This window comes from Bubalus bubalis, chromosome 14 (genome assembly GCF_019923935.1).
Source record: "Bubalus bubalis isolate 160015118507 breed Murrah chromosome 14, NDDB_SH_1, whole genome shotgun sequence".
Taxonomy (NCBI): Eukaryota; Metazoa; Chordata; class Mammalia; order Artiodactyla; family Bovidae; genus Bubalus; species Bubalus bubalis.
Genome location: NC_059170.1, coordinates 7,806,452 through 7,818,928, shown reverse-complemented (window position 1 = coordinate 7,818,928; position 12,477 = coordinate 7,806,452). Strand labels below are relative to the sequence as shown.

Here is a 12,477-nt window from a genome sequence, read left to right as displayed (position 1 = left end):
TACTGGGGCAGTCCCGCTGAAACACGATGGCTGTTTGGACCAGAGTGTGTGAGATGCTGGAAGATGAGCAGTGCAGCAGTCTGGACATATTGGACAGCAGAACCAACCACACACAGAGTGCAAAGCGAGTCCTTATTCTCACCCCCTGGGCTTCAAAGATGTCTTCCTCACTGTCCATGGTCTCCCTCTAAAGGGACCTGATCTCTTCTCCGTCTATTGCCAACTAGCACATTCCTCTTGGAAAAAATCTCCCCTTTTTTTGGAGGGGGGGGCACATTCACGGTATACCAAGTACTCTGCTGCTGTGAACATGTGTTTTTTGGGTTTTGGTAGGTTTTTGTTTGTTAGTTTTGTGTTTTTGAGTTGAACCTAGGTGCCAACATGGAGTTATTCACACTTTGCCTACACAGGCCTCTTCCTTATATCACGTGGGCACATGTATGTTTCCTTGGAGGCCCGTTTGGACTCTCCCTGCTCCCCTCCTTGTAGTTCATCGTGTACCATGCTGTGTGCTTTCCTATCAAGTATGTATTACCTTCTTGTGTGCGTTTATTCCTTCTGCCTGTAGGTGGCGCTGTTTGAGTAGCCCTTGTTTCTTACCTCTCCCTCTGCACGGTGGTCCCAGGGCCTTCCATGTGGCCCTATGCCCTGCTCCATTGCTCTAACTCAGTGGTCTTCAGCTGGAGGTGACTTTGCCCCCAAAGTGACATTTGGCAGTGTCAACCGCTTTTGGCTGTGGCGACTTGGGGTTTCTTACTAGCACCTAGTGGGCAGAGGCCAGGTATACCGCTAAACATCCTACCAGGCTAGCGGTTTTTTGGTGCCAGGGACGGGTTTCACGGAAGACAGTTTTTCCACAGACCAGGGTCAAGAGGATGGTTTCAGGCGCATTACACTTATTGTGCACTTTATTTCTATTATTATTACATCAGCTCCACCCCCGATCATCAGGCATTAGATCCCAGGGGTTGGGGACCCCTGCTGTAACACACTGGACAGTCCCCCACAACAGAGGATTATCTAGCACCAAATGTCCGTAGTGCTGGGGTTGTGAAACATCACATCCATCTGCTGCTCTGAGTTCCAGGGTTCCCCGTCTTCCTTATCCCCTCTCCCTGCAGGGAGGACACCCAGGGTCCACCTGCTGCCCACCAGCACAGAGAATGCTGTGACAAGCACCCTTTATGAGCTGCCTCTGAGCTTTATACCACTAACCTATAAGGCAAGACTGTTCTATTACACCCATTTCTGGGAAGACTGAGGCTCCGCAAGGCAGCATGATTCAGCCCAGGTCATCCACCTTGAAAGAGATGAGACCCAGAAGGCAGCCCAACGCTCTTAGTCAGCATCTAAACTGCATCCCCAGTGATCCACGTGAACGTCCTCAGGGTGCAAATTAAAAGCCACTGGAGGGACTTCCCTGGTGGCCCAGTGATTAAGAATCCGCCTTCCAATGCAGGTTCAATTCCTGGTCAGGGAACTAAGATCCCACAAGCTTCGAGGCAACTAAGCCCACACCTCAACTAGAAGGAAGCCCGTGCACTGCAATGAAGAGCCCATGTGCCACAGCTAAGACCCAACGCAGCCAAATAAATAGTTTTTAAAAAGAACTTCCTTTAAAAAAAAAAAAAACAAAAAAAAAAAACAAAAAACAGCAGCGTGAACTCTTCTGCTTGACTGGGCTCCAGGAGCACATAGACTGGACCTGATGTCTGCACAGCTTCATCCCCTGGCAGCCAACAGTGCCTGGCACATCCAGTTGATAAATATTTGTTGAATAAACAAATAAATAAACAGCGCATGGGTAGGGAGTTTTCGGTGTGTGTGGTTGCACGCACTGCAGAAATGAGATTCCAGGGTGTCTGCCCTGCAGGAAACAAACACCCACATGCTTGACAAGATAGGGGGCTGTCAGCATCGATCTGAGGCCAAGATGCCGGGTGCCAACCTGGCCTGACTTCACCCAGAGCTGGGCCCACAGCAGGAGCTCAGCAAAGGCTATGGAAAGTTGAGTAAGTGGCCCCTCCAGGCAGGCTTGGGGCCAGGGACTCTTTGGCAGGTGGAGGACCTGGGATGGAGCCAGGTGACCCTTGGTGCCTGAGCAGACTCCAATCAAGGGCTCCTCTCCACATCACCCCTTTAAAAGAGCCAGCCCCTGCTCAATCTGAAGAAATTAGAGGTTTCAAACTGGCAATGTAGGGGGCCAGATCTGGCTTGAAGACAAGTTGGCCCTCTGGCATTTCCTTAAGTTCTCAATTCATTGCCAGTATTTTAAAATCTGGATGTCTCCCTTCTCTTGGAAAATAGGAAGATCTGGCAACACCAGGCCTGAGTTTTCAGAGTGGAGACCCTTTGGCAGGATGTGTGCCCTGGGGTTCACCCCTGCCCCCTTCACTCCCTGGAGTCACTTACCCTCCCTGGGCTGTGGGTTGTGGCTCCGTGGTGCCTCGTTTGCACCCCCAGAGGCGTTTACATTTGTGCCCTGCCAGTGCCAGGTTGTGCCCAGCCTAGGTGGGATATATAGGGCAGAGGTTACTGGTCCCTGTGCCCTCCGGGTCCTCTGCGTGGACTCTTAAGACATGTGGGTCCCAGGTTCCCTCCAACCAGATTCCAAGCTTTGTCGGGTGGTTCAAAAACGATGCCTTTAGGACTGCCCACCCCCACCAAAATGCAGGCTGTTACTTCCTAAGGATCATCTGTTCCAGGAATCCGTTATCATGACTGTGAATTCTGTTCACTCAGTGTGGTTTAAATGCTACCCTCTCCTCTCCTCCAACAAAGCAAAGAGAAGCAGTGCTATTAACCAGGGTCCTTTCCTTAGGCAGGTCTGCCTGGCCTTCCCAACTGGTTAGAAACGCCCTCTTGAGATGACAGCAGGCTTCCCATAACACATTTCTCGGTGTGATTATTTGATGATAGAATAACATCACTATTATTCTATGATCATTCAATGGCGGGGACTGAATTTCCATTGAAGTAGATGCCATTAATGCCTCATATCTCTCACCACAGCCCTCCCTATCCCCACAGGCATGATGGGTTGCCTCTGTAAGAACCTGTGACACTCTGGGGTGCAGTCTGCCACGTGTCCCCAGAAGGGCAGAACCCACAGCAGCGCCCTGCTCACGGACCTGCCCTTGCTGTTCCTCTGCCCCCCCACCTCCATACTTGGTCACCAGGGCTTCCTGGGGTCCCCTCCCAGATAAACTGCTTGACCTGAATCTTAGGCTCAGCATCTGCCTCGGGGGGAGACCCAAACTAAGGCATTAAGGATGCCTGGATGTTCAGACATCTTCATGATGAGTTTCTTATAGGAACTGAAACTCTGCATTGCTGGATCCCTGTTGTAACATAAGCCCTCCTGGCCCCTCAAAGTGTGGTCCAGGGACCGGCCTCATGAGGGTGTTGTTAGAAATGCAGTCTCAGGTCTCAACACCAGAATGGACATGTCGACTGGACATCTCTGCACCTTAGTCCGTGAAGCAGGATGATAGCCATGCATTCCCTGGTGACGGCGTTTCTCGTGGGTCCTGCCAGCCTGCCAACCTCTTTGTGTATCTAGAAGAGGCTGGGCAGACAGAGCCCAGCCAGGTCTTGGCTCTACACATCTCTGCTGGGGGCTCCCCTACCCTCTCTGATCAGCCAGTCCTCCTCCCCCGTCTCTCAACCGGTGTAATTACGTGATTCCGGCTCGGATTCCGGAATCCAATACCCAGCACGGTGCCATCAGGATTCAATCAGATCCAGTTGGCGAGACACGGCTTGGCCTGTCCGTTACTACTTTACAAACTGAGAAGAAAAAAAAAAAACCTGCTTTTATGACCCAGCAGTTAAAAACTATTTGTAGAAGTTGCTAAGGTTCAAATCAAAAGTGCCCTCCCTGGAGGGCGATTAGTTAATTTCAGAGGAGCACAGCTTCTTTTCTTTTCTTTCTTTTCTCCCCTTCTACCTGGAGATGTGGGTCTAATTCATTTCTGCCCTTCAGACATCGAGAGCGCTCCATCCTTGGACAAACACAAGCCAAAGTGCTTAAGGACATCTGTTTATTTTATTTCTTTAATGAGAAAACCTTCCAATTTCTCCGGGCTCAGCTGTGTTTATTTACATTGTGTTAACCATGTGAGGCCAGCACCTTGGATGTTTAAAGGCCTGGCTGGGGCCCTTGCCGCGGTCTCCAGCTCTGAAATGGAGTCAGCCGAGCCCAAGGAAAACAGAGTCCTTGGAACTCTATAAAATAGATTTTCAAAATAAATACTGCCTAATTCACTCAGTAGATGTGGATTAAGTCAAGATGAATACAATTTGGAAAGGATTTTCTGAGGAAGTCGGAGATTTCTTTCCCCCACTGAGGGTTAAACCTTGTATTTGAGTCTCCGTGCCCACCCCCACCTCCCGCTCCGTCTTCCCCCACTTCCCCCACCCCCACCCCCACACCCCGCAAGCTCTCTTTTCAGTTAGGTAAAACGTATTTAGTCTTTGTGGCTAATAAAGAAATGATGACTTTGATTGGGCTCCTCAAGCCATGATTCCTTTCTTTGCAGGACTAGGAAGAGTGACTTAACTAATCGCTGTCTTCTATCTGGGAAGGGCAGGACACGAACATCTGCCCTTGTCATTCCGGTGGGGGTGGAGGAGGAAGAGGTGGGAAACGCTTTCAAAGATGTCCTCAAGGTGAATGACAGTTGGAGGGGCCGTGGGCAGGGGGGTGGGACCCTTTGTAGCTTTAATCCCCTGTAATAGTTCTTCCCTGAGCCACTGGGCCTCCATGCCAAGTGCCTCTGCTTATGTATTTTAGAGCATTAAAGGATTATTTTCAACATAAAATATATTTCAGAGATGGTTCGGGGTTGTCAGAAAGGTGCTCATTAGCAGAGACTTTCTTTGAAGCCCCAGGCTCGCTCTGCTGGGAGACAGACCATTTCTACTTTGGCGGAGGGTTTCTGAGCTAGTTAAGACTCCTGAGTATGCCTCGTTTTCCGCCCCCAAATTGAACAAATGCGACTGCTTTCCCAGACTTTGGCCAGTTTTTTTTTTTTTTTTTTTTTTTTTTGTCTAGCCTCACCTTTCACTGAATGCTGCAGGCTGCAGGGCACCTGGAAAAAAATAATAATAATAATGCTAATCATAATAAGAGGGAGTTAAATCTCCTGTGCAAAACCTACAAATTGTTGGTCGGGTTAGAATAAGAAGCTCTTTTGTCTGCTATAAATATAGGGGTGCTGCTCACAACAATAAGTAGTGGGAAAAAAATCCCGGGCACCCTGCGAACCTGAATAATGGGAACAATTTTCCTTTACACTTAACTAGCAGGTTGAGAGGCCATCTCCCCCAGTGTCCCCCAACCCTGTACTTTTTTTTACGGTATTTATTTCTGGACAAAAGGGCTCCTGAGCTGTCCAAAGATCGCAGCCCTTTCCATGGGCCTTGGGTGATGAGGGTGTCTGTCCATGAGTGGCAGGAAGGTGTCAAGGCAGTTGTATGGGAAGTTAACTTTGACAGGGAGAGAGGAGGTTCCCCCCGCCAGGCCTGCTCCCCACACGTCTGTGAATTCACGAACTTGTGGGCCCCACCGATGGCAGAGAGGGGAAAGTACTAGTGCAAATTCCCCGATGGGGCCTAATTCAGAGGAGAAATATGCAGTGTAAGAATCTCTTTGGAAATGTCCATCAACAGTTGAATGGATAAACACATCCTCGGATAGTCATACAATGGAATATTTTCAGCCATAAAAAGGAATGGAGAACTTAATACGCGCTCGATGTGGACAGACCCCAAAAACATTATGCTAAAGGGAAAGAAGCCAGGCACAAAAGGTCATACGCTGTATGTTTCCATTTATATGAACTATCCGGAGTAGGTAAGTCCACAGAGGCAGAATACAGATTGGTCGTTACCAGGGACCGGAGGGGAGGACGGATGGAGAGCAGCTTCTTCATGGGTGTGGGGTTTCCTTTGGGGGTGATGAAAATATTTTGGAACTAAATAGAGGTTTGCTCATCTGTAAAACTGGAATAATAGTTCCTGCCCCACTGACCTCAAAAGACCAGTCCGGGAATCATCTGCTGTTTCCCTAAAAGCACTGTGGGTGCCGCTAAAGGAATGCAACATTGCCTGAGCTGGTAAAAGATGAACATTTTTTAACTTGAAAAATGAAGGTTTGTGTTGTGTTTTTTTTTTTTAAATACTCTCCTTACCTGGTTTTGGTGTCCAGGTGATAATGGCCTCAAAAAAAAAAAAAAAAATGAGTTGGGAAATATTGCCACCTCTTCTATTTTCTGGAAGAGCTCATGGTGAATTGGTGCTATTCTTCTTGAAATGCTTGGTAGAATTCTCCAGTGAAACCATCTGGACCTGGAGATTTCGTTTTTCAGGAGGTTTTTAACTTTGATTTCAGTGTCTTGAATAGTTACAGCTATTTCACCCTGAGTGAGTTTTGGTAGTTTGTGGTTTTTGAGGAATTTGTCCATTTAATTCATTGTTGAATTTAAGTGTCTGGAGTTAAAAAAAAATATATACTTTTACAGTGACTTTCAGTTTCTAGCATATTATAACCCACACCCAGAAGCCTTCAATTACAGGGATAAAAAATGTAAATCTCTCCCTGCATGCGTGGCAGTGGGCTATGAGTCATGTCCTTGGTCCTTAAGATAAACCTACAAGGAATATGTGATCCTCATTCTATCCAGGACACACCTGGATTTTTGACTACCAGTTTGTTAAGCGACAGAGAAAGGATCAAACCCCAAACTCCAAAGGCCATTGGAAGCCCCTCTGCCACTGAGCAGAGCACAGCCCATCAGAAGACCCCCAAGTTCCATGCACAGCTTTCAGACCTTCAGTCCAACTCCAGGTCCTTCCAATGCCTGATTTCCCCCGGTGGGCAAGAGGAGAGCTGTGGACTACACCTGACTCTCAAACATATTTTTGGGTTACATTGTTTAAGTCAGCTGCCAGCATTCAAACTGGAGAGATTTTTTTAAAGCTTTATTTTATTGAAGTGTAGTTGATCTTCAGTGTTGTATTAGTTCCTCTATACAGCAAAGTGATTCAGTTTTATATTCTTTTCCATTATGGTTCATTACACGACATTGAACGCAGCTCCCTGTGCTATGCAGTTGGACCTTGTTGTTCATACATAAGAGCCTGCCTCTGCTGATCCAGGACTCCCACTCTGTCCCTCCCCCAACCTTCCACTCGCCCTTGGCAACTACCAGTCTGTTCTCTGTATCTGTGAGTCAGTTTCTGTCTCATAGATAAATCCATTTATGTCATATTTTAGGTTTCACAGAGTAAAAGCGATACCATATGGCATTTGTCTTTCTGTGTCTGACTTCACTGCGTGTGATCATCTCTGGGTCCATCCATGTTGCTGCAAATGGCATTATTTTGTTCTTTTTATGGCTATTCCATTGCACGTGTGTACCATATCTTCTTTATCCACTCATCTGTTGATGGAAATTTGGTTGTTGCCATGTCGTGGCTATTGTGAAGAGTGCTGCTATGAGCACAGGACTGCATGTATCTTTTCGAATTATAGTTTTTCTGGATATATACCCAGGAGTGGGATTGCTGGGTCATATGGTAACTCTATTTTCAGTTTTTTGAAGAACCTCCTTGCTGCTTTCCACAGCGGCTGCGCCCATTTGCATTCCCACCAGCAATGTTGGAGGGCTCCCTCTTCTCCATTCCTTCTCCAGCATTTGCTATTTTTAGACTTTTTAATGATGGCCATTCTACATGGTGTGAGGTGGTACTTCATTATACTTTTGACTTGCCGTTATCTAATTATTAATGATGATGAGCATCTTTTTATGTGCCTATTGGCCATCAGTATATTTTCTTTGGAGAAATGTCTGGGTAGGTCTTCTGCCCAGCCTTTGATTGGGTTGTTTGTCTTTTTATTATCGAGTTGGATGAGCTGTTTGTCGGTCACATCACTTGCAAATATTTTCTCCCAGTTCCTGGGTTGTCTTTTCATTTTGTTTATGGTTTCCTTTGCTGTGCAAAAACTTACAAGGTCCCGTCAGATGATGAGTTTTCTTTCTTTCTTTGTTTGGCTGTGCCCAGTCTTAGTTGTGGCACCTGGGAGCTTCGATTTTCATTGTGGCATGCAGGGTCTTTTAGCTGTGGCACATGGGATCTTTAGTTGAGGCCTGCAAACTCTTAGCTGCAGTGTGTGAAATCTTGTTCCCTGACCTGGGATCAAACCTGGGTCCTCTGCATTGGGAGCATGGGGTCTTAGCCGCTGGACCACCAAGGAAGTCCCAAATGCAGAGATTTTAGATAAACAGCAAGGATATACTGTATAGCACAGAGAATTATAGCCATTATCATGTAATAATCTTTAATGGAGAATAATCTGTAAAAATACTGAATCTATGTACTATGCTATACACCTGAAACTAATATAATATTATCAATCAACTAGATTTTAAATGAATAATTTTTTAACTGTGAGATTTTCACAGAAATTAAGGCTCTGGGTTCTCTTAAAAAATCAGAAGATCTGTCCATGCTGCATCCACACTCCCAAAGGTCACCTCTTGGCTGGAGCTGCGTAGCAACTGGTTCCTTTCAGTGGGGAGGTGGCTTCCAGTTGGCCACAATCCCCACCACTCCCTGTTGCCTCCCTGACACTAAGGCCACGTGTCAGCTGTCATTCCTATCTCACTTGCACTATTGTCTTTCTCTAAGAAGAGTTAAGGGGAAAGTTAAATATTTCTTGTACCAAGAGGTGGAAATTGACAGACCAGCAAGGCACGTGTTTCACTCCTTGAAGTGAGCTACTTAGTCTCTGTAAATCTTGTTGGCTTTTGTGCCTCATTCACAGAATAAAGTCCAGACCCTCTGGGCTGGCTTGCAGACCTTCCATGACCTTGGTCTTCCTTCCATTCTGTCCTGCCTCACCACTCAGACTCTCATCTTTCTGTTTTCAGCTACAGCCTATGGTTGCACCAACAGACTCCCCCAGCTTTATCCATGCTGTCCCCTTTGCCAGGAATGCTTTTCTCATTGCCATTCATTTGCCCAGCTAATGCTCACTCAGCATTCAGGTCTTATGTTAGACATCTCTGCCTCTAGAAAGCTCTCCTTGACTACACTGAGTTAGGTGTCCTTCCGGTGTGTTCCCTTAGAACCCTCTTCTATTTTTCACTAATTATTTTATCACCTACTGATTTGTGTCTTTCCCTCACTGGACTTCAGAGCTCAAATGCAGGGACTGTGACTATATCTTACTTCCTTCCACATCTCTGCTTTCTAGCACAGCACAGTCTATATGCCCCGTAATTAGTGGTCAGGTTAATTTTCTCTCCATTATAACTCAGCACAAGCTGATTTAAACAGAAAAGTGAATTTATTGGCATTTATAACCAAAAAGTTCAGGGGCATGGTTGAATCCAGAGGTTCAAACGGTGTCAACAGAAGTCAGCCTCTTTGCATCCCTTGGCTCTGTTTTCTTCAGGTTGGCTTTGTTCTTTTCACGTGTGATGGCAGAAATGCCCCCAAGCAACACAGGACTGCCAGCCTGATAACTGTTGTAAAAAGAGAGTAACTCTTTCCCAGGAGTTTCAACCAAGTGCCAGACAAAGCTCTCCTTGGCCTGGCTAGAGCCAGTCACTCAAAGGTGGACGTAGGTTGAGACAGCCCCCTTGGAACTACACAGATGGGGAGTGATGGAATCCCCCCCGCACAAACACTCAGGATACTGTTACCAGAAGGTAACAGCATGGATGCTGGGAAGACAGGAACAGCAGCCCTTAGCTTCCATGTGTATGTTTTAAGCCATATGAGAGCCAAGAACACGCATGTTCTTACCCAGCTCATAGTAGGTGTTCAGGAAGCGCTTGAAGACAAATCTGGCCCAGTTTTCAGGGGCCACACCCTTAGATGTGGCTCTGAAGGGTCTGGCCCATTATCTCCATGCCCTCATCTCCTAGGACTCCTCCCCTTCCTCTCTCTACTCCAGCCACACTGGTACTCAGCCCTGCCAGCCACGCCCTGCCAGCCACACCCGACCTCAGGGCCTTGGAACACTTGCTTCCCTCTGTCTGAACCATTCCTCCTCCCACATGGCTTTCTCCCTCTCCTCCTGAAGATGTGTTCAGATGCACAGATTCACACGAGGACCTCCCTGACCATCCTATGAGATGCAACGCCTCCCGCACAGCCCACACAACACAAATCCTTTGCTGTATTTTTTCCATAGTCTTTATCACTCCATGTATAGAATGCACTTTGCCCAGTTCTCGGAAGCACACTTTCATGGTGGTCTGTAATAAATATAACCGTAAGTAATAATGAGTGAATGAATGTCTTTTAAAGAGCTGCATCTTTATTTATTTATTTATCTATCATATATTTATTTGGCTGTGCTGGGTCTTATTTGTGGCACACAGGATCTTTAGCTGTAGAATCTAGAATCTTTAGCTGTGTGGAATCTAGTTCCCTGACCAGGGATTGAACCCTAGCCCCCTGCATTGGGAGCTCCGAGTCTTAGCCAGTGGACCACCAGGGAAGTCCCAAGAACTGCATCTTTAGAAGCATGTTGCTGGTTGTGTAAGAATATCCTCTCTCTGGAATGTATCACTACCACTACAAATAATAGTAATAAAAATAATAATGAAAAGCAGAAGACTCAAGAGTGTTGATGAGGATGTGCCCATTCCTGGACAGAAGCAGGAGCCACTTTGCTGGGTGTCAGGCCCTGGTCTAAGCATTTGGTGTGAACTTCCAGAAATGCACTGGTCTCCCATGCCAAAATGCACTGGTCTCAAATGCCCCTCAGTCATGAATGGTGACTCAAGTTAGGGTGGTCATCTCATCTGGGTTGTCTGGAACTTTCCCAGTTTTCACATTCAAGGTGCCAAGTCCCAGGAACCTCCTCAGTTAGGCACATCCAGACAGTCGGTCCCCCTAATCCCCTTTCACAGCTCCATTTATCTATTTAATATTTTGCCTTTAAATTTACATCCTAGGGAAATGCTTCTAAAGCTGCCAGACACCTCCAGCTGAAAGAACATTTTTCAAAGGATAAAAAAAAATCTTAAGAGGCTGAGTAGTTGCGTAAAACTTCAAAAGAAGGACCAGTTTAGACATCTTTGTTTGTTCTCTTCAATTTGACTATGATTTTATCATTTGTAGTCAGTTTGATTCTTTTGTGATTCAGTGATGACGGGGATTTATCCTTCTGGTTTTTTTGGTAAAGTTCTTGTGAGTACAAATAGACCCATTTGCTGAGCTAAGAAGATCTTTTCTATTTTCTGTGTTCTCCTATGAAACTGCCAAAGAAGCTAAGTTTTTTTTTTGTTTTTTGTTTTTTTTTCAGCTTTACTGTTTAAACATGTGAATCAACCTTTTTTTTTTTCTTTACCACCATCATTTTCTTGTCTTCCTCTTTCAAACAAGCTGATCTGTTTTCCAGGAGTTTCCAAGTAATTAAATCCAATTAAAACCATTAAATTCTTTCTTTTAATGACAACTTTATTATTAAAAGCTAACCACAAGGAGGAGATTTAACTGGCAAAGCCCTCCATTGTGTGTTAATCCGTCCCTAACCTCTGGCTGACACTTCCAAGAGATAAACCCCACAGAATAGCAAGGCTGGTTTAATGAATAGCTTTAATTAATACTTTTCTTCCTTGTGGCAGAGTAATTGTTTGTTCAGCTTGTAAACAGCTACTTGGCAGTGTTTTTTTTAAAGGCCCAGTTGGCTTGTATGGCGTGATGCCTCTGATTGATTTTGTGTGTTTGTGCGTTTGGTTTTCTTTTTTCTTTAAAAGGGAGAGGGAGAGGACTGTGTTCCAGAATCGGTGCAAAAGCACGTTGACCCCAAGTTGGGGGCGTCAGGGTAATCTACACAAGAGAAAAGCCAGGCGAACACACGTGGCAGGCTGCCTGAATTTGTGAACTGTCTCCAAAGTAGGCAAGGCTGCCCTTTGCAGAAGTCTGCAAGCCCAGACAGGGTGCCCGCCAAGACACAAGCTTGGCCTGTGGTGGTCTGGGTGCTGGGATGAGAAAGAAAAGGCCAAAATCACAAAGCGCCAAACCAAGCTTCTTCTCCATGTCTCCCTGGTCGCCCCTTCAGGTGGCACCCGAGAAAGGGACGGCCCAGTGCAAGCGCTGGGTGTGGCCAGTGAGGCCCCGGAGAAGTTAACTCTGTGAATAAGGGTGACAGACCCTCTGCGCTTGCTCCCAACTCAGTATCCACTAAAGAGCTTTACATACATCAGCTCGTTTACTCTCATCACTTTAGGAGTAGATGCTCTGGTTACCCACATGTGCAGGCCAGGAGATGGGCACAGCGACTTCTGGCAGTCACTCACCTCCTAGTAAGAAGGACAGAGCCTGAGCTGCAGACCGGGGCCTGGCTGCAGTGGTGATGCCGAACAACTGGGCCATGTGGCCTTTTGAAACGGGAAACCAGCACCTTACACTCAGCTGGTTGGGAGATCGAAAATTTTTTTTAACTTGTCACTT

General features: G+C 46.4%; 1 protein-coding gene across 1 annotated transcript in view; it reads left to right on the top strand.

The window, feature by feature from the left end:
- EYA2 (EYA transcriptional coactivator and phosphatase 2) overlaps nt 1-12,477 on the top strand; it is a 235,240-nt gene that overhangs the window by 165,485 nt on the left and 57,278 nt on the right. The gene's annotated exons all lie outside the window — the stretch shown is intronic.